The sequence below is a fragment of the Danio rerio genome, chromosome 25, assembly GCF_052040795.2.
Source record: "Danio rerio strain M-AB ecotype USA chromosome 25, GRCz13ab, whole genome shotgun sequence".
NCBI classification, from domain to species: domain Eukaryota; kingdom Metazoa; phylum Chordata; class Actinopteri; order Cypriniformes; family Danionidae; genus Danio; species Danio rerio.
In genome coordinates this window covers 29,883,572-29,905,868 of record NC_141045.1, presented here as the reverse complement: position 1 = coordinate 29,905,868, position 22,297 = coordinate 29,883,572, and the positions used below count along the sequence as shown (strand labels likewise).

Sequence of the window (22,297 nt, the reverse complement as noted above, 5' to 3'; positions counted from 1 at the left end):
GCTTACACTACTGCGTTACAGGAAAATGTAATACGTTACTGTAATAAATTCCTTTTGTTGTGAATTCTTCCCCTTTAAATTTAGGACCTGTCTTTTACGTGACGTTTACGTAAAGTCTTACGTATAGTATAAAAGACGTAGTGCAATACCTACATTATAGATGCTTTTAGCGCAACTGCGTATTCACCAAGTTAGTCGGCAGCACGTCCGTCAGACGGCATGGGCTTGCTCGGAGACTGCATTATGTACAAGAGAAAGTAGTTGACAAAGTAAGTTTCTCTCACGTATATGATGGATGACTTTGATTATTATGGTGTATAAGGGTAGTAACTGATATTGTGGTGATGTTCCTAATGTTTAGCGATCGCTGGGTGTAATTTGATCCTCTATAACGAGCGGCTTAGACGCACTAGTGTGCATCCGTTCATGTTTACAGTCTCAGTATATTAATATGTGTAATGGTTTATGTTGATAATAGCCATTTGTGATCATTCAAGAACTCTTTCTTCCCATCAGCTATCAGACTTCTAAACAGACTTCTAAACAAATAACCAATGTACATAACAGTCTCTTTTTCTGCTCAGTACAACACTGCATTCTCCATCCCAGTTTGCACTATTTTTTGCACATAAGCCAAATGCACTAGGCACTTTTTGCATAATAAGCACAATTAAAAAAACACTTTACATTGTTTACATCTGTTTCATTACTCAAATCAGTTTTATATATTGTTTACTTTCATAGATATTTATATACTTACATTTTATAATCATACTTCAGTCACTTCTGTGTATTTCTTTGTATTTATGTGTATGTCGTGTATGATGTGTATGTTGTGTGTATGACTTCACTGTGGACGGCAAAGTAAGAATCTCATTGTACAGGGAAACGTGTTTTCTTACTGTGCACATGACAATAAACAGTTGAATTTTAGTTAATTATATAACTTTTATTTCATTATTTAGTATTATTCATTACACACTGTGTACTGTTGTTTTTGCAGAGATATTTTTTCAGTCTATGTCACGTGTCAGTACACTATAGTAGTTGTTTAATTTGTAGATTGTGGTATGTTGAATCATTGGATACACTTTGTAATTATTTGTTGTTATTTATTTTCAGAAACTACCTCAAATACACTGACAAGTGTATATGGTCAAATCTTGTTCAATAAATGGTCAAACTGAATATGATGACTCCGACTTACTGACAAGAGTACTGCAGCGGTTAATATTGATTCACTAGCATTCAGTGGGGAAATCTCCAATACCTTTTGTAACGCAATACTCCTAACACTGTAAAGGTTGTTTAAAAAAGTTCCAGAAGGAATTAAAGCATTTGCTTGAAGCCTGGTATTAAACATACGGCTGTATTGCCAAAAGTTTTGGGACACCACTCCAAATCAACATCTGATGAACTCACTGTGTTTTGGATCTGGTTGTTCAAATCAAAAATCTACCCTGAGTGATTGAGACACAATATAAAGTGGGTCTCAAACTGGACAAGCCATGTTCTACGCCATGCCTTTACAATACAAATTTTTTTTTTATCACAGCATTTTCAATGGATTTTTAGCGCTCCTCACACCACTTACTTTTTTAAAGGCAAATAAATGCACAGGTCTATTTAACTGATTTTGATTCAATTTTATTATCAATGGTGTAAAAGAAACTTAATGAAATTGAAGATATCAACTTTTCACCTTTCAGTTGACATTTTTGGTGGTTGAAAAACACTTCTGTGCATATGACCCTTTAAGGTGTTCCGATCACTTTCATTGCTAAATGTATACAATGCATACTGCTTTTACAAACAAATGTGAAATAATGGATTGCTCTCAGCACCTCTTGATAGGTTGATAGGTTGGTATCTTGATAGGTTGCCACCTCTGCAACAAATTCATTACATTCCTGGCAATCCAATGCATGAGTTTAGGTTTGGCGGTTGTCAGGACAATATTACTATACTTGCCTGACTGCATTGTACAGTATATGTAAATTCTAGTATATGAAAGAGTATGGTGTGGAGCTTTTTTCTTTTTTTTTTTTTTGAGGGTTTGGGATTGGCCTTTTAGGTCTAGTGAAATGAACTCTTCAGCATACCAAGACATTTTTCTTTCATGCTTTCAACTTTGCGGAAACAGTTTGAGGATACAACCTTCCTGCAAGGTCCATAAAGACATGGTTGAGATTTAGAGGAATAGACTGACTTGCACATAGTCCTGACATAATGCTGAATGAACACTTTTAGGATGATTTAGGGTGGAAACTCTTGAGCCAGATCTCATCCAACATCAGTGACTGGCCTCAAAAATCTGTTTCTAGAAGAATGGTTAGAAATGTCTTGGTTACGTATGTAACCCTTGTTCACTGAAGGAAGGAATAAAGACGTTTATGTCAAGTTGATCAACTAGGGGATTCAGTTAGTAGCACCAATCACTCTAATTGTACAAAATGGGCCAATAAAATGCCTATAAGATTGGGGAGTGCAGCTCCCACCTCTGAGGGACATGACTCACTTTGAGTATGGTACGCAATGGCGATGGCATCCACTATCCAGTATCCACTTGGGATCCACTTTCCTTCTGCTGACCTCCAAAACAGACAAAGAGCTGATCAGAGGATCTTATGCTCTGAGTGTGGTCCACGTACATGCGCAGCGTGCAGACAGCGGTGGAAGGGCTGGGTCTGCCCCCTTCAGGGGCAGCATTTGCAGGTTCACTACCTCGTCCCTGAAAGGAGGGGTAGGAATCCTAAACAAAATAAAGTGAAAGTTAGCTGGTCAGAATTCCAGGCACAATTCGTTGACCAAAAATGCCTCTAGGTCTCCGACCCTCTTGAACAATGCCAGTGTGATAAGCAGAGCTGTTTTAAGCGACAGGATCCTAAAAGATACTGACTCAAATGAATGACTTGAATGTATGTCTCCACAGTCCAGAAAGGACTAATGAGAGGTTCCACAAGGGTATAGGAGTGTGAGGTGGATTAAGCCTTCTAGTGCCTCTAATAAACGCTCTGGTTACTAAAGTAACCCTCTTTCCCCGAGGAGGGGAACAGACATGCTATTAGTGGATTTATTCATATTCCACGAATGGGAGATTTCGTTTCAGAAAGCCAATTGTCTGAAAGAGTATATATTATGGGCCAATGAAATGCCAATGAATTGGCAGCGTAAGCTTGCGCACCTAGAACTTAATGCCAATTAGCTCCACATAAAAGCACAGGTGAAGCAAGGAAATGCCATCCTTTTAAGCTGAAGAGACTGACACTTACAGCCAAGGAACAGTCATTATGGCGATGCTAAATAGCATTTCCGTTCCCCTCCTCAGGGAACGAGGGTTACTTTAGTAACCAGAGCATTCCCCTTCGGATGGGGAACTTCAATGCTATTAGTGGATTTATTCATAATCCACGAATGGGGGAATGTACGGAAAACGCCATAATGACTGCATCCTATCTTCGCCTCCGATGAGAGGATAGCCAGGCATAGCATGAGCGCTCCTGCATCAAAGAGAGGCGCGGTCCTCCAACGTGGTCCCTGGCCCTTACTTATCCCACTTCAAAAGAAGTTTTACGGATTTAGATTATATTTTTTGGGAAGTCGCAAGCGTCTAGGTAATTCTAGGAAAATACGACAGTACGTTGGGAAGCGTGCAGTCCCAATAGGGTGGATGCTGCAAAGGCCATCTGCTACCCAATGGGGAGATATGATGGCAAAAATACATATGGACTAGCCCTGAGAAGGGGGAATACGCATAAAATAAGATGGTTAGCGGAGAGGGAAGACACGGTCCGTCCGTGAGGGGGGACTACACCGTGGCTGAATAAGCATATGGGATCGCCTAGTGGGGATCACGCATAGCGGGCACCTATACCCAAAATGCGGGCTGACCTATGGGCAGACCTAAGACGTAGTGGGCCAGCAAGTGACTCCTCCGCTGACTCAGTGCTGGGGGCCTTCGGAGGAATCTGCAGGGCTCACCTGACGGGGAACTTTACTGACAGGGAGAATGGCGCAGCAAGCGTGTTTCAACACCTTCACGGAGTTGTTTCCTCAATCCCCAAGGGTTACCTAATACCCTTGAGGAAACCGGCTCCACTCGCAGATTGTAACCTTGCAAATGTATTAGGTGTCGCCTAGCCCGCAGCACTACAGATGTCTGTTAGAGAGGCGCCGCGTGCACGCGCCCAAGAGGATGCAAGCTCCGAGTGCGCACACACTCTTGGGGGACATGGCTCGCCTTGGCTTTGATAAGTGAGAGAGATGGCATGCACTATCCAGTGAGCCAACTCTGGATTTCGATACGGCAATTCTCTGCTGCTGACCGCCATAACAGACGAAGAGCTGCTCAGATGATCTAAGTTCTGAGTGCGGTCCAGATAAATACGCAAAGTAAGGAAAGGGCTGGGTCTGCCTCCTCCGGGGGCAGCGCTTGCTGGCTCACTACCTGGCATTAAATGGAGTGGTAGGAACGTTGGGCACATATCCCTGGCGGGGTCTCAGGAACGTGAGAGTAAGCCAGCCTGATTACAGGCACAAGTCACTGACCGAAAAATGCCTCCAGGTCCCCGACCCTCTAATCGATATCAACGCGACCAGCAGAGCTGTCTTCAGGGACAGAAATCTTAAATATACAGAGTCGAGGATCAAAGGAATCTGACGCAGGCTTGTGAGAACGAGGGCGAGATCCTAAGAGGGCATGAGAGAGGGGCGGGGTAGATTAATTCGCCTAGCGCCTCTGAGGGACCGGATGATTCGGTTATGCGTTCACACGGTGCTGCCAGCTACCGCGTCATGAGAGCGGAGATGGCAGCCATGTAACCTTGAGTGAGGAGGGCGACAGCCTGCTCTCCAGTTTCTCTTGGCATAAGAAAGCACAACGCTGATCTGGCAAATTTTGGGGGTCTTCTCAGCGAGAGAAGCACCATTCAGTGAATAGACTCTACTTCAGGGCAAAGGTTTGTAGGTTTGTAGAGCGTTTAGTATGGTGAATGGTGATACATGTATGACATGTATGACAAAGAAAAAAATGCAGCAAAACGTCACATATTTATATTATTATTATTATTATTGTTATTTCGTAATATGTTTTTAAAGGTTCATTTATGCAAATGGTAAAGAGTAGCTGGACAGTAATATAAAGTGCTACCAATAAACTGCATAAAATTAGAATAAATGAACTTGCATAATTAAATATTAAACATCTGTCACCGACTCGGTCCCAGTCATTCCCCTCGCTGGCCAGCAGAGGCCGCCATCCCCGGACTTCTAAGCATTACATCATCCACCTAGACTGATTGTGCACACACCTGATCTGAATCCAGTTAATGACCCACGCTCCCCATATAAGCCACACTCAAACTTCAGTTCATTGTGAAGTCTTGTTCAGCCACGGCAAACATTTTTGAGCGTTATTTCCTGCCTGATCTTCTGTGCTTTACCCCGGACTGTTTCTGACTCTGTGTTGCCTTCTGCCTGCCCTCGACCCACGCTTGTTATACGGACTCTGAACCACACTGCCTGCCCACGACCCACGCCTGTTATACGGACTCTGAACCACGCAGCCTGCCTCTGATCCATGCCTGGTAAATCACTCTGTGTCTGTCAGCCGCCAGTCCCCCGATCTATATTGAATGCTGTTGATGTGAGTTCGCACTTTAGTGCGTGTTGGATGTTTGTGTTTGATCTGTCTAATAAATACTGCAAAATGGATCTCTCGCAGTCAGTCTCCTCGTTACAGAAGGCTTCGCCCAACATGGATCCCGCAGCCATGCAGGTCTTGTCCCAAGAAGTCACAGCTCAAGCTCGGGTACTAACTACACATCAGCAACAGTTGTCTCGTTTAACCCAGCTCACCAATGAATTGGCAAGATCAATGCAAAATCTACAAGTTGCTTCCACAACGCAACTCGCCGCCAATTACTCTCCAAGTCAACACCCTGTTACACCGATCATGACGTTTTCTGGTGTTCGTTTGGCATTTCCCAACAAATTCTCAGGTTACCCAGCTAAATGCAAAAGCTTTTTTCTACAGTGTAAACTGTTTATCGCTCAACAGCCCCATCTGTTCAATGATAAAAAGAGTAAAATTGCTTTTGTGTGTTCCCTACTCACGGGGAAGGCTTTAGACTGGGCTACTGCTGTTTGGCCAGACAATACCCCAATTTTTCCCTCATTTAATGACTTTCTCAAACGTTTTTGCATAGTATTTGACCATCCTGAAGGAGGTCGTAATGCTGGTGAGGAGCTTTTATGTGTCCAACAGAAAAATCAACCTGCAGCCAAATTCGCTCTACATTTTCGCACACTAGCTGCGCAGACTGGCTGGGCTGACGATCCTCTGGAGACTTTCTATAGAAAGGCTCTAAACCCCGAACTTTTTTACTGTTTGTCTACAATATGGTGATGTAAAGATCCCAACTCCAGCTATGGTCAATTCAGGAGCCGCTGGCAATTTCATTGATAACACGTTTGCCACAATCCACTTCGTTCCTCTAACCACCTGTGATTCTTCCCTAGCCATCACTGCTATAGACGGACACCCCCTGGGGGAAGGAGACATTAAATTCTGAACTCTGCCACTCTCTCTTCAAACAGGCTCTCTTCATGAAGAAGAACTCTCCTTCCTCGTGAACTCTCCTCAGCAAACAATTATCCTTGGGTTACCCTGGCTACAGACTCATGATCCCCAAATCTCCTGGAGTACTGGTGAGATTGTAAAATGGAGTATTGCCTTAATTGCCTTAATTGCCTTAACCACTGTCTACAGTCTGTCACCCCTGTCCAGATTAACACTATCTCTGCCTATTCTGATGATCCTGTTTTGAGTCAAATCCCAGAAGTCTACCAAGATCTCATTGAAGCCTTTAACAAGCAGAAAGCCACTAAACTCCCTCCTCATCGTGAGTACGATTGTGCTATTGAGTTGCTACCAGGTACAACGCCCCCTCGCGGAAGGATCTTTCCTCTCTCCCAGCCGGAAACTGAAGCCATGAATGTTTACATCTCGGAGGAGTTGGAGAAGGGCTTTATTTGACCATCCACATCACCTGCTTCAGCTGGCATCTTCTTCGTAAAAAAGAAGGATGGGAGCTTGCGCCCGTGCATTGATTACCGAGGACTGAACGAAATCACTGTACCGCTACCCTTTGCCATTAGTTCCAGCAGCCCTCGAACAGTTACGCTCAGCACAGTATTTCACGAAATTGGACCTCCGCAGTGCATACAACCTTGTTCGCATCCGGCAGGGCGACGAATGGAAGACCGGCTTCTCAACTGTAAATGGCCACTATGAATACTTAGTTATGCCCTTCGGCCTAGCAAACAGTCCTTCCGTGTTCCAAGCCTTCATTAATGAGATATTCAGAGACATGCTCAATCAGTGGGTCATCGTTTACATTGACGACATACTCATCTACTCCAATTCCTTACCTGAGCACATCCAACATGTCAGAGCAATCCTAAAGCGCCTGATTCAAAACCAGTTGTACGCCAAAGCATCCAAGTGTGAGTTCCATCAGACATGTATATCATTTCTGGATTACATAATCAGTCCCGAGGGCGTTGTCATGGATCAACAGAAGGTCTATTTAGTCACTCAATGGCCCAAACCCGAAACCATCCGGCAACTCCAACGTTTCCTCTGCTTTGCTAACTTCTATCGAAGGTTCATCAGAAACTTTAGTACTGTAGCCGCTCCTCTCACAGCCAATGTTGAAAGCCAATAATGCCCGCCAGAAAAGGAGTCAGGAAGCCACCCGTTCATTCAACCAGCTCAAGTCTCGCTTCTCAACCGCATCCATCCTGTGTCATCCTGATCCCAATCAACCATTTGTGGTAGAAATTGATGCTTCCAACACTGGTATCAGGGCTATCCTCACTCAGAGATCCCAGGCAACCAATAAACTCCATCCTTGTGCATTTTACTCTCGCAAACTCAATCCAGCTGAGAGAAACTATGACGTTGGCAACCGTGAGCTTTTAGCTATGAAAGCAGCATTGGAGGAGTGGAAACATTGGCTAGAGGGCGCCAAACACCCATTCACTGTCATTACAGACCACAAGAACCTTGAGTACATCCGGTCATGCAAAAGTTTGAACCCAAGACAAGCAAGGTGGGCCTTATTCTTCACACGTTTCGATTTCAAGGTTACTTACATTCCCGGATCCAAAAATGTCAAAGCCGACGCTCTATCCCGCTTGTTTGATGACGAAGCATTGGCTGATGATGTCGAGCCAATCTTAAAGGAATCCCTGATATTAGCCCCCATTCAATGGGATTTCGATACTGAGATTCTCCAGGCATCTGATCAGAACCCTACTCCGCAGGCATGCCCCGAGAACAAAATCTTTGTCCCCCCATCGTTACAAGAAAAACTGATCACTGAAGTTCACAACAGTCCCAGTTCCGGTCACCCAGGCAGTACAGCTACCATCCAACTCATTCAAAACCGTTATTGGTGGTCTTCAATAAACAAAGATGTCATCAAGTTCGTCAACAACTGCTCCTCTTGTCAAATGGCTAAGCACTCTCGTCACCGTTCCACCGGTCTACTGCAATCCCTAGAAGTCTCACGTCGTCCCTGGTCACATACAGCCATCGACTTCATTACTAATTTGCTCCAGTCACAAGGAAACACCACCATACTCACTGTTGTTGACCAATTCTCAAAGGCTTGCAGACTCATAGCCATACCCAAACTACCCACAGCCCTGGAAACTGCCGAACTATTATGCAACTTTGTCTTTCGCTATTATGGACTACCTGAAGACATCGTCTCAGACAGAGGTCCCCAATTCACATCCCGTCTCTGGTCCGCCTTCTTCAAGAACCTTCAAGTTAACGTCAGCCTTACCACCGGTTACCATCCTCAATCCAACGGCCAGGCCGAACGCCTGAATCAAGAGATTGGTCGGTTCCTTTGCTCTTACTGTCACTCCAACCAAGCCGAATGGAATAAATTCCTCATCTGGGCAGAGTATGCACAGAACTCTCTGAGAAAACCATCTACGGGTTTAACCCCATTTTAGTGTGTACTGGGCTTTCAACCCCCTCTATTCCCATAGTCCGGCGAACCTTCAGAGCTCCCAGCCGTTGATTCCTGGTTTCAGAAATGTGAGGAGGTATACGGACTCTGAACCACGCCGCCTGCCTCTGATCCATGCCTGGTAAATCACTCTGTGTCTGTCAGCCGCCAGTCCCCCGATCTTTATTGAATGCTGTTGATGTGAGTTCGCACTTTAGTGCGTGTTGGATGTTTGTGTTTGAACTGTGTCTAATAAATAGTGCAAAATGGTCTCCTCGTTACAACATCCTTTGATACTGATATGCATTTTTTTAAGTTTTCTTGGCTAATCATTTGTGTTGTCTATTAAAGTATTAATTCTCACTAAAATAAACATTTTGTTATTAATTACTAAGGCTCAGATGTCATTTCATACCCATTGTAATCCTTTATATTAATCTCTTTGATGTTACAGTGCACTTATAGTTGCCTCCATCAAAGGTTTTTGAAATTTTAATTGTTTCAAAGTTTTCTTTCCATGGCAACAGTTTTAAAACATTTTGTTAAACACAAATATTTAAAATTACTTCATTTGAAAAGGTAACATAATTTGTACAAATTTTCCCGTTATGATCAAGTGCATTCGAGGGACGACTCCATAAATGATTCATAACTTGTTCTCAAAACCTGGTTTACATTAATGCTGTTTTTGAAGTATGAGAAGCAAATATTTCCATACAATTTTGCTACAGTTTCTTATGCCAAAAGCTACTCCAGTGAGGAACATTGAGAGCATTGGAAGAATTTTTATTTTCATTGCAAAGGTTCAGATCAAATGCCAGCTTGCATGCCCTAAAGACGGCCAGTTCAAAAAGCACTTCATGGTACTCATCGAGGTTAATACCATCAGACGTGCACCATCTGAACAAGCAAACCAAACACCAGATTCATGTTACAGCAAACTTTAAAGTGCTATTAAATCAACAAAAGAGTTGCATTTCCTAAGCTGTGGATTAATAAAACGGACCTCCCAGTTTGTACGATAAAATGTGGTTTTGTACCAGTGGACATGTGGCGTTCAGTGTCCACAGTCCAATCATAATATAAATACAATTATAAAATAAATATATGATACTCGGAGGATATTAAATAAACCTCAAACTCATTCAGCCTTACTTCTGACATTTTGGACTGAATTGCATTAGTGGACAGTTCAGACAGAGGAGATTGGAGGTTAGATTTGAACCCACAGCCCTTTGAGCATGTGCACAAACCACTAAAAGTATTATCTATTTGTTTACATAAGCCCATACACACTTCTGCTGCTAGCATTAGTGTGATATCTAAAGAGTGTGGGGTGTGTCATACACACTCACACAGTCATCGCTAATTGTTGCTATATTGACCAGGAGACAGGAAGTCTGTAATTAGCTTACTGTCTGAAAAAATACTCTTCATAAGGCTTAGAAAAGAAGAAGAAAAAGAAAACATCATCGTCATTACACAGCCCATTTGTTTGTATGTTTCACAGCCCAAATCTTGGAAGCTATAAGCCAAATGACTAAAACACCACTGTTGTCATGGTGTCACCCCATCTGCAATGTAACACGTCAATGTCAGATGAACATTTGCAGTTTCACTGCCCTGATATTATGTTCTCTCACTGTAATCTTCTAAGGATTATACTCTGAAATTTAAACCACTCAGCTATTTTCAAGGGAACATTTTGCTGCTTAAAGTTTGCACTCTCACCACTCAGGTCATGAACCCAGTATGTTTACATGCACTTTAATGCTGGCATGAGATAAGTACAGTAAAATACACCTTACTGATTCATTGATGCTTGTATTTCATACTGTATATTTGTTTTAGTCTCACAATTTTAAGTCAAAATCTTGACATTTCCAATCACCTATCCAATATCCTCCACAAATTTTATTCCTTTTATGATTGGTTACAAGTTCACATTCAATTTTGTTGACAATCAACAACTGATTTAAAATACTTTTCATAGTTAGTTTTACTCAAGTATCACAAAAAGATTTTAATGCAATGTTACTCTTGTTTTATGTTGTTTTGTGACTCAATAAGATGATTTGATATCAGTCAAACTAAAGTAAGTATTTTGTTGTGTCCCAATTCACATAATATACAGTACACCCTAAATAGTATATGAAATTAGAATTAGTATGTCCCAAACCATAGTATGTTGAAAAGATTATGCCAAAGGTTCCCGGATGTTTTACTATTTTCCGTACAAATTCAAAGTGTAGAAGCATCTGTACTCTGACCACTAATATTGCCCATAATAGACGGCACGTTGGATGTGAATTTGATTAGAACTACAAACTCAGGTAAAAAGAGTAAACAAACTGCAAACATGGCAGGCACGAAGAGAGACCAACCGTCAAGTAGAGGCTTTGGTAAAAATCTTTGAGTGACTATTAATTAATATCTTGCCATCTGGAACATATTTAAACCACAATTACTTTGTTATATTTCATTTGCAACAACAAAGTGAACTTAAATCAAGATATGTTTAGACTTTAACTTCTGAATGCATAATTATCCAAAGACCTGGGGAGATTTCTCTGCATGAAAGACTTGTGATGGCAGACTAACCTCCTGCTGCTTCTCCTATAAGGTAAATAATTAAATATGAAATAAATGTGAATAATGTGTCAAGATGATTGACGGGATGTAACTAAGCAACTTAACAATTTGTTAACGAGGAAATAGTATGTCCAAAGCTTGCATACTCTTCTGTTACACACTCAAAAGTATATACTTTTCCTTTACATAAAAGTGCATTTAGGTCATAAGTATATTAATATGGATGCAGCATTTGTCACATTGACCAAGTTGAGTGCCCACCAGATACACTAGAGGACACTCTACACACATCTGCCATTGAACCAGACTACTTATACTATCATGCACTTCACACACACACCAGTTCCAAATCAATACTGATTACAAACATACAGCTGAAGCTAATGAGGACTGATTACCAGATATACGTCTCACTTTTAACGGATCTTTGCTTAGTCTTGTATCACTGTTAGTGTGTATTACTCAGTGGTTTCCAAGTTTTTAATATTTAGCTGTGTTTTGATTTTTGGACTGTTTTGGAATTTTTAAAGGGTTTTCTGTCTACCCTGACCATTGCTTGTTTTTTTTCTGGATTTCTCCATTGGATATGTTGTACCATTTGCTCCTGTTGACCCTGCCTGACCAGCCCCTTGCCTAAAACCTGCATGTAGTGGTGAGCAAAGCAAGGCTTCATGAAACACTAAAACAGTCGCAGCAAATGTGCCGAAGCTTCGAAACGTTTCGAAATCCGTATTTACAGTATCATCTAGAGATGATTATTTTTGTTCACAAACTGATATTCTGGGAGTTTTCCAGGAGACAGAACAAAATGGGAGATGGGTCTGAAATACGGGAGACTCCCAGGAAAAACGGGAGTGTTGGCAGGTATGACGTAAACCCTACCTGCATGTAGAACTTTCTCAGTGTACGCACATGTAACAGAATTCATCATCTTTTTTTTTTTAATGCAATCATTTTAGTAGAACTATATATATATCTATATATATATATATATATATATATATATATATATATATATATATATATATATATATATATATATATATATATATATATGTCCTCTTACAGTTCAAGTTTAGTTGTGTAGTGCTTTTTACAATCACTTTTGTTTCAAAGCAGATGAACAGACCTGGATAAAAAAAAGTTATTAGTTGCCCTAATATTATTAAGTGACAAGGAAATGTCTGGAGCACTCAATAACCAAACAAGGTGTGTGGAAAAACGCAAATATAGTAAAAACAGGGAACTCATGCAACACTTGTAATAAATCATTTCAAAATAAAAATAGAAATTTATTACAGGTGTTGTGGAGTGGAGTTCCCTATTTTACTTAATATTATTAAGTAAACAAACTATGTGCATTAAGTCAACTTAACTATTAAGTTAATTAGGGTACATAGGGTTTAATCATTTTTCAAGTTAAGTAAACTAATAGATTTTTACAGAGTTTGGCTTCACCCTTAAAGAACACTAAAGCCCACTATTGCATGCAAACTACTTTGAAAAAACAAATTTAACGTTTAATCTTTTATATTTTTTACTAAACATTGTGCCATGCACTTGTGGGGTATCAAAACATGGCTTATCTTTCTTTCAAATGTAATCTTAAAACTTTCCAGATAATATTTTTTTCAAAGACTTTTCACTAGAATTTTTTTTACGAGACTTCTAACTTAAATTGAAATTTAAACACTGTTTTAAAACATTATTAAGGTCTCTTCTGAATAAATTAAATATGGAAGTTTATATTATAAAGAAGGAATTGTGATTTAAAGATTTAATTACAAAAGTTTTTTGTTTTTTGTTTTCTAGCCTAGAAAAAGTGAACGTGTGAGGGAGTCTTGAAGCATATGTTCCAGAACGATGCCAGAAAAAGGGCTTCCTGACCACTTGGTCTGGCATCTTGCCTCGAGGTCTGGAATCTGATGACTGCGCTAGACTAGACCTCACTGGTTTCTCTTCAGTTCTGCAGATCCCACTCATTCAGCATCAATATTAACACACTTTGCAGCATTATAATCTTTTTTTTATTATTATTAGTTAGAAATTTGATCCAAATCAGGTCCCTCGGGCCAATCTAATACCCATATGGGATGACTCAGATTCTCAACACACTGCGCAGGGTTTACAAGCTAAAACAAAAATGAAACACAGTAAAAGACAGAAAATGTGCAAATTAAAAATGTTCACCCTGGATCTTTAGTTTAGTTTAGTAAACTAGAGAGTTGTGAAAAAAGTTGCAGTGTGGGCCTAACCAGTATATTTATATTCTTCTATTTTATTTTATTAAAATATCTGTTCCACCATACACTAAATAAATTCTAAATTATTTGGACAATAAATACAAGTTGCCTGTTATTTTGAGGATGCAAACACTCCAATTACAGACAAATCATTTTATACAACTGTACTTGTTGTATTTTTTTTAAATAAATCAGCATTTTTATTATGAAAGGCAGGCAAGTTTCAACCAATGTTTAACAGTGCTGGCTGAACATGACCTTTTCATTACCTCAACTGTGGGAATGTGGTTTTCTATTGAAGTTCTCCAACCACTACAACCTTCCTCATCTTCTACCGCTGAATAAACACATTTTGAATAAATTAATTTCCCCTTAACTCTGAAGAAGCTGGACATTGGCAAGCAGTCTAATGCAGAATGCAGCATTGGGCAAGCAATGAATCAAACTTAGCATTTTTGGTCTGTTGGTGGCCCTGGTAAATCATGATGAAATGTTCTTTTCTTGAATAAGTAGCTTTTATTAGTTTCACCACACATGCTATATTGACAAAACCTTGACAAGGGAAGGTTATTACAAGTTAAACATGTAATGTATATATGTAAAATTCTACATTCTAAATGGATCAAAGAAGTTTTTCAAAATTGTCCTAAGTCAAGAAAGGATGTTTTTGAATAGTTTTAGGACAACTTTGATGAAACTTTTTGATCAGCTTTAAATGTTATAAACATTTATTCATTCATTCATTTTCTTTTTGACTTAGTCCCTTTATTTAATCTGGGGTCGCCACAGTGGAATGAACCGCCAACTTAACCAGCATTTGTTTCATACAGCGGATGCCCTTCCAGCTGCAACCCATCACTGGGAAACTATTGTAAGTATTTGTATTTCCATTACAAAAGTATAAATGTTCTTAAAATCCTCATGAAATAACCAGTGTAAAAACAATTACACTGTAGTTGCTTTACTGAGTAAAAGGGAGCAAACCAGTTGCCTTAAAAACGAGGTTACATCAATTTTTAAAGTACTAATCATTTAAAAGCAATGGGTTTACTTACCTTTGTAAAGTATAATAGCGCTTTACAGTGCATTCAACAGTAAGGACCATGCCATATGCCACTTTATATAGGGATGAAAAGGGATGAAGGAGGAGGGGTGGTAAGGGGACCATGGGATGAAAGAGAATTATGAAAAAGTTGGTAGGTTTATTGGGCATCCTACGATGATGCCCAAAGACTTAGGGCTCTATTTTGACGATCTAGGCGCAAAGTCTAAGGCAGGGATGTCAAACTCAATTCCTGGAGGGCCACAGCCCTACACAGTTTAGTTCCAATCCTAATTAAATACACCTGATCAAACTAATTAAGTCCTTCAGGCTTCTTTGAAACCTAAAGGTAAGTTTGTTGGAGCGGGGTTGGAACTAAACTTTGCAGGGTTGCGGCCCTCCAGGAATTGAGTTTGACATCCCTGGTCTAAGGGCTCTATTTTAACGATCTAGGCACAAAGTCTAAATCACAGGGCGTAAAAGCAGTAAGGGTCGTGTCCGAATCCACGTTTGCTAAGACGGAAAAATATGCTCTGCACCGCAACGCATGGTCTGACAGGGTTGTGCTTATTCTCTTTAAGAGTTATGCATGTGTTTTGAGAATAAACCAATCAAAGTCTCATCTCCCATTTCCTTTAAGAGTTGCGTTGCGCCATAGCGCATTTGCTTTTTACATGGCGGACTTTGTAAGTGAAAAAAGTGAACACTTCACTAGCAAGAAAACAGTTAAACAGACCATCTGCAGTGTATTTGTTGTGCGGCGCTGTGAAAAGGGGCTGGATTAAACAAAATGATTAGACATTAAAGAAGCGAGCGATTGCTCCATGTTTTAAATTTCTGTACAGAGATGTCATGTTTTGATTCTCGGTTGGTCTCACGCTGTCAAGTGGTACGATTTCGCAGGTCATAGTTCACCAAGCTTGAACTTTGCACCGCAGCAACCTGCGAAACTTAACGCATGACCCAGCGTTTCCGGTCTGACGCATTCGAGTGCGTATAAATTGAAGTCTATGGGAGAAAAGCTCAGTGTGACCGCACCTTTAGCAGCTTCACTGATTACAGTTGGATTTCAATTCTCTCATATCTGCAAGAAAATTTGATAATTAACAGAGGTTTATATTTTTATTGAAAATATTTAATTTGACCTCACCATCATGGGGATCAGAGGCTGTTTAGTTGGACTCTTGATCCTTTATTTTTCTATTTTAATGTTTCTTTGGCTGTTATAACTGTTTCTGAATCTCATCAGATATAGCAAGATACGCAATGAGAAACTATACTTGTTTACTTAATTGTAACAGATATAATTTCTAGTATTTTATAAGTTAAGCCATAGAATATAGTTTTATTTGATATTGTTTATGTGTGGGATATGTTACAGCTTTACATGGAGGTTCAACAAACAATTATCACAGAATTAATAAGAAATTAAAATTTAATTAGTTTCTTGCACAAAACTTGTGCAAAAAAAAAAGCAATCTCCAGCTGCACATTATGAAACACAGACATCAAGAATCAGGATATGAACCTCAACCATGGTTGCTAAAAAAAAAAAGCTGCTTAATTCATTCATGCTGCATTCTGGGTGCCACCAAAGTACAAAATTCCCAGCATGCATTGCAGCATGAATAGATTATGCAGCTCAAGTTCTTACAATCTCTTTAATTTTCTTTATTTTATTTTGTTCTTGGGGGGTTATATTTCAGTAGATTGTTTTGTTTTGTTCTGGTTTGTTTTTTATTTTATTTTGACATCCATACGACAAAATTTACGCACACACAAACTCTAGTGTGACCGCAGCTTAATTCTCAATCCTCCTTCAATTAGTCACTTAATTATATAATTAACTTCATCACTGTCTGAGTGACCAACCCTCTGTAGTAAGGACACTAATGAGAATTTTGCTCTGGGATTTAAGGGGTTAAATGAGACCGATGAAAAATACAGACTGTGGAATATATTTTTAACAGAAATATTCTGAATTTACAACTGTAAAATGTTAAAAACAGTAGATTACGGGCAGCCGCAGCTGCCGACATTTTACTGTAAAATCAAGAAAAAAAAGCAAAATACTGTAAAATGTTTTTTTTTGTGTCACCATTGAGGAGAATAGTAGCATCTGGGTGCAAGTCCAAGATTAACTTAGAGTATTTGATGTTATGCTGCATCTTCTTTTGTTTAAAGGTAACTGTGTAGTTACTAATGTAGGGAAAATCTGTTTGCTAATTGTAAACATACATGAACCCATTGGTGCATTAAATGACTTTGTTTTTATGCACGAAGCTACGTTTTTGTGAGCTGAACATTCTATCAGTTCATGAAATACAGTTATTTCCGTAAATTTTAACAGTTCTATAAACCTTTGTATTTTTTACAGAATAATTATTAGTTTTCCATTAATTTAACGAATATTTTTTAACAGTGTAGAGCGGAACACCCATGAGTCCACAAAGTGGCACAAATGGATTTGCTATTTGAACAATGTGACGGAAAAAAAAGGGTTGCCTTTGTCTGAAAATAGCAACACGTCTTGCGCCTTATTGCGCCGGGTGTATGATAGGGCCCTCAGAGTTGGGGTACCATCTTCGAAAAATCGAGTGATCAGGACAACCCCCAATTCAACCTAGGAGGAAGAGTAGGTTTAAGCGATTGTTAAAGGGTCAGGAAATACCAAAACACATTTTTTGAGCTGTTGACAGTCGTATATGTATCCCACACTACTAAAAACACTATTAGGACACCTATATTTCACTAAAAAGTGTAAATTGGTTGTTTTTGCGTTATTTCAAGCAAATTCGTACGTCCGGTTTGAAACGAATTTTTGAAGCTGCGTCACGGTCATGACATAATATCGTGTATTCCAGCGTGCAGACAGGACGTCTGTGCCAGAGTGTGTCTTATTACGTCTTACAGTGTGATGCATTAATGCATGAGTAAAGCTTGGTTCAAACCAATCAGCGCGCTCTCCGGTAAATACTTAGGTTTTTTTTTCTCTCATTCGCCGTGCGGTATCAAACATTGCATGAAAAATACACGCTTAAAGCAGTTCCTCGAATCAAATATCTCGTTTGTTGCGAGGGACATGAATGAATTCTCTGAATAAAAGAGCCAAACTGCAGTTAAAGTCCACCATTTAATAATTTGGCAAATAATTCGACTACAGATGTCCATGTAAACACAGTCACATGCCCCGTGCCTCATTACCTTCAACACTGAGTTTAAAACTCTTTTCAAATAAGTAGAATTAACTTTCAGTAAGTTTTGAGTTAACTACACTCATTTCGTTTGATAAAGTTGACTGTTGGGTTTTACACTGCACTATACCCTCCAATGACCCCATTATAGAATATCTGTTGCCTGCTATCTGTTTTATGAACATAAAACAAAGGAAGCATGCACCAGTGAAGCAACTTTGAAAATTCTACTGTATGCTCCAAGACAACATGCCTCCACAACCCCTACACACTGACCTAGACCCTATCATTACACTGAACGCCTTACAGAGCAGATGACTTGGTGATTGTTGGCTGTCAACAAGCCATTTCATTCAGCTAAGGTTTTCCTGCAAAAAAGAATATTAAATTCCTACAAGATCCAGCAAGTTTCTGTCATGTTTCCAGATAGACAGTCTTTTATTTTCTAGACCAGATGAAGTAACAAAAGTTAAACTTTGTTTGAGAAAGTAAATCAGCATCTCCTGTTTATCTCAGTTGTGACCAGGCATCATAAGGAGCCCCATAAATGTAGAGACAGCTGCACCACAGGATTCATGCACTGTCTTTAAACTAGGGTTGGAGGGAGTGTTTTTAGGAAAAAATGTGCTAACAAAGTTTGGCAGCTATGACTTTCACATGGTAATTTAACACGGTTTGCCATAGGAATGCAGCTAATGCTTCCAGAGATCACACCATGTATGTATTTGAAATATTTGATGTATTTAAACTTTAACGTGGTTGAAATATGTTCCATTATAAATATGATCAATAAAATCTGGTGTTGTTTAAAAAAATAAAAATAAATAAATGTTCAAACGTAAATGCTCCATGTTTTTATATTCCGACCAGTGACATCATTACAAATATCAAGAAAAACATATTAACAAGAGCTAAACATATTTCCACAATTTATTCTTTCATGCTCTTTTTGGCTTAGTCTCTTTATTGATATGGGGTCGCCACAGCTGAATGAACCGTTAACTTATTCAGCATATGTTTTATGCAGCAGATGCCCTTCCAGCTGCAACAGATCACTGAGCAAACTCCACACAGAAATGCCAGCTGACCCAGCCAAGGCTCGAACCAGCGACCTTCTTGCTGTGAGGCGATCGTGATACCCACTGAGCCACCGTGACACCCCAGATTTCCACATTTGACCACAAATAAATAAAACAAATGAATAAACTCAAATAAACAAACAAACATCAATGTTTTCTCTAGGAAAGGCATCACCAAACTTGTTTCTGGAGGTCCAGTGCCCTGTAGATTTTAGCTCCAACCCTAATTAAACACACTTGAACAAGCTAATCAAGGTCTTAGTTATACTTGAAACACCCGGGCAGGTGTGTTGAGGCAAGTTGGAACTAAACCCTGCAGGGCACCGGAACTCCAGGAACGAGATTGGTGACCCCTGCTCTAGGATGTTTCCCAGCTGTGGTGGCAGGCCTTTTACACAGATCTTCCTTTTACCTATGGCATTATTTCAATTGAAAAAGGCTGTGATATCAGTATTACAAGTCAAGATGGCATTCATGCAATGCAAGCATGCAAATCTCTTTGCCTGCCAGCCAATTTCCTCTGTTTGTGCACAAAACATCATGTGTGCTCTCAAATAAATGCTGCTGAAGTGCAATTTAGTGTGTTTATGTAATAAATATGTAAGGAATATTTATTAATGTCTCCAATAGACCCAAAGAACAGCATAAACTCTGGCAAGATAAAGTAATTGTATGCAGAACCACAGACCTTGATTTATAAATAAAGTAAAATTATGGAAACTGTGTTCATCAAAACTAAAGGCTACGTCGTGTTTGCTAATGTATATTAGGGGTGTCAAAATTAGCACGTTAACCCACGTGATTAATTTAAAAAATTTAACGCGTAAAAAAAAAATAACGCAGTTGCAGGTTTTTTTTATTTCCTGTTGTGGCCGATGTGTGTTCAGGGATGGCACGTACATGGTGCGTGGACAGCAGAATTGTGAGCGACCCCCCCGTTCTAACTTTCATCCGTGAACTGGTCACTTTCGGGTTGAGGACTGCATGATTGACATTTGTCTAGAGCGCCAGTTCAGCTTGCTCTGGTCCTGCGTGTGTTTAACGTGCCTAGAAATTTGGATAAGACCAAGGACGTGCTTTTAGAAGAAACGTTTCATTACAAAACAATTAATGTGGCATCACCAGGCTATCCTGCGTTTCCTCCAGAGTTTCATGTAATTCCGGGTGTTTCATTTTTAATCTTTAGACTTTACTACAGTTCAGCAGTTCACTTTCATTCAGCATATTTTCATTCCGGATGTTTTAATGGAGCTTGATACCGCATGGCGAACGGAAAGAAAAACCTCCGCATTTCGGGACGTGCGTGATTCTTTAAGGTAATCAATAATTACATGGTAGACTCTTAATCAGTATTATCTTAATCATCAAAGTGGAGTTTTGGTGTCCATGTAAATGTACTCAGTGAAAGTGGCAGATGAAGTTGCAAGCTGTCAAAGACAGCCACAGCCCTATTCTCTGCCTTTAAGCTGTGTCCATGAGCCCTCACATTTCATAAGTTTGACATGTTCCTCTGTCAGAATCTTTGCTTGTAAAATACAGCCATAGATTGCTTAGTTTAAGCAAATTTGATGAACGCGATCAGTCCGCTTGTCTTTTATTTCTCTAATAAATACTGCGTTTTGTGATTAATCATGATTAATTACAAAAAAGTGTGATTAATTACGTAATTTTTTTAACCATTTGACAGCCCTAAGCAATATCACACAAGTAGCAGTGCAATGTGGCTGTATATCGGCACTGGTGAGAGGCATGCGTATTGTCCTACCAGTGACGATATACATTACACCCACATCACACTGCTACTAATGTTTTATTGCGTTTATAATTTTTTTTTTTTATTGTAAAATTTTTCTATTGTGTGTATAAAAAAGAAAATCAAACATGGAAAGTCTCAACACACTTTTGTAAGGGGAACTACTTTTTTTCACCATTCATTCACATGATATCAGAACAGCAGAAGCTGTTACTAATTCACCGCCATTTTAGAGCTAGTATTTGAATAATTCTCTAGCGTAATGTCTAAAGTGAAGACAAAACAGGTAATTTTGCTCAAATTTTAAGATTATGAGGCTGAACGACATGAAATGCCTTTAATCTACTGAGATTCTCCCTGTATTTCTCTGTTGCAATCGAGAGATCACAATATGGTCATCATACAAAAAATCTTCATACCAGTTTAAAAATGATTTGATCAGCTGTTGAAATTGCGCTGTTTTTCTCTTAGGGCTTATTCTTGTCGCCATCTTGTGGTTAAACATTGTCAACCGCATTTGCTCAAAGACTAATGTCCGCCAAAGCGCTGTCTTTCAGAAATTGTAAATATTTTAAAATAAGCACTATCCTTATAAATAAACTGCATAGTTGCAATTCAAACAACTACATTTACGACAAAAAAGCCTCAAAAGCCTCTTACGTTGTACAACAGCAGCAATATTTGTCAAACTGTAGAGTATCCTCTGCTTGTTGCTGTATGTTGGTGAAGTAATAGACAAAGGTAAAGGGTTAAGAGGCTGGACAAGTGCTGTTACTAGCAGGATATCGCATGGCTATCAGCCAATCAGATTCAAGAACCAGACATAACTGCTGTATATATATATATATATATATATATATATATATATATATATATATATATATATATATATATATATATATATATATATATATATATATATATATATATATATATATATATAAATTGCAATATTATATTAAACACAAAATACAAAACATTATTATGATTAATTTCTAATTTTAAAGGATCAGGATGAGCATGCTAACATTTTAATTTCCAATTTTTATTTTTCTCATATTATCATTATCGTTAATATGACTTTGCTTATCTACCATGGTTGACCTGTTTTTGTCCATCACCTTCAAAAGCCCATTTAATTCCTGGATGTAAAATGTTCCATGCATTTTTTTTTTTCTACTGCCACTAGATGTATATCTCGACAAATGTCTACTCGAGAGCCACAAGAGACAGTGACTAAGAGACAAAAACAAGACAATGACAGACCTCGGGGGACAGTAACTCCAGCAAGAAAAACGCTCCCTGGCTCCCAGGCTCCCAGGCCTGGTTGTGTCTGCAGTGTATTAAAACCTCTTGTGAACTCATAGC

General features: G+C 39.3%; 1 long non-coding RNA gene across 1 annotated transcript; it reads left to right on the top strand.

Moving 5' to 3' along the window:
• Window positions 1–12,062: 12,062 nt before the first annotated feature.
• Window positions 12,063–14,601, top strand: LOC147830907 (uncharacterized). Its single transcript, XR_015526627.1, has 3 exons — window positions 12,063–12,270; window positions 12,414–12,482; window positions 13,431–14,601. It is a non-coding gene; the product is annotated as an uncharacterized LOC147830907 (long non-coding RNA).
• Window positions 14,602–22,297: the final 7,696 nt, after the last annotated feature.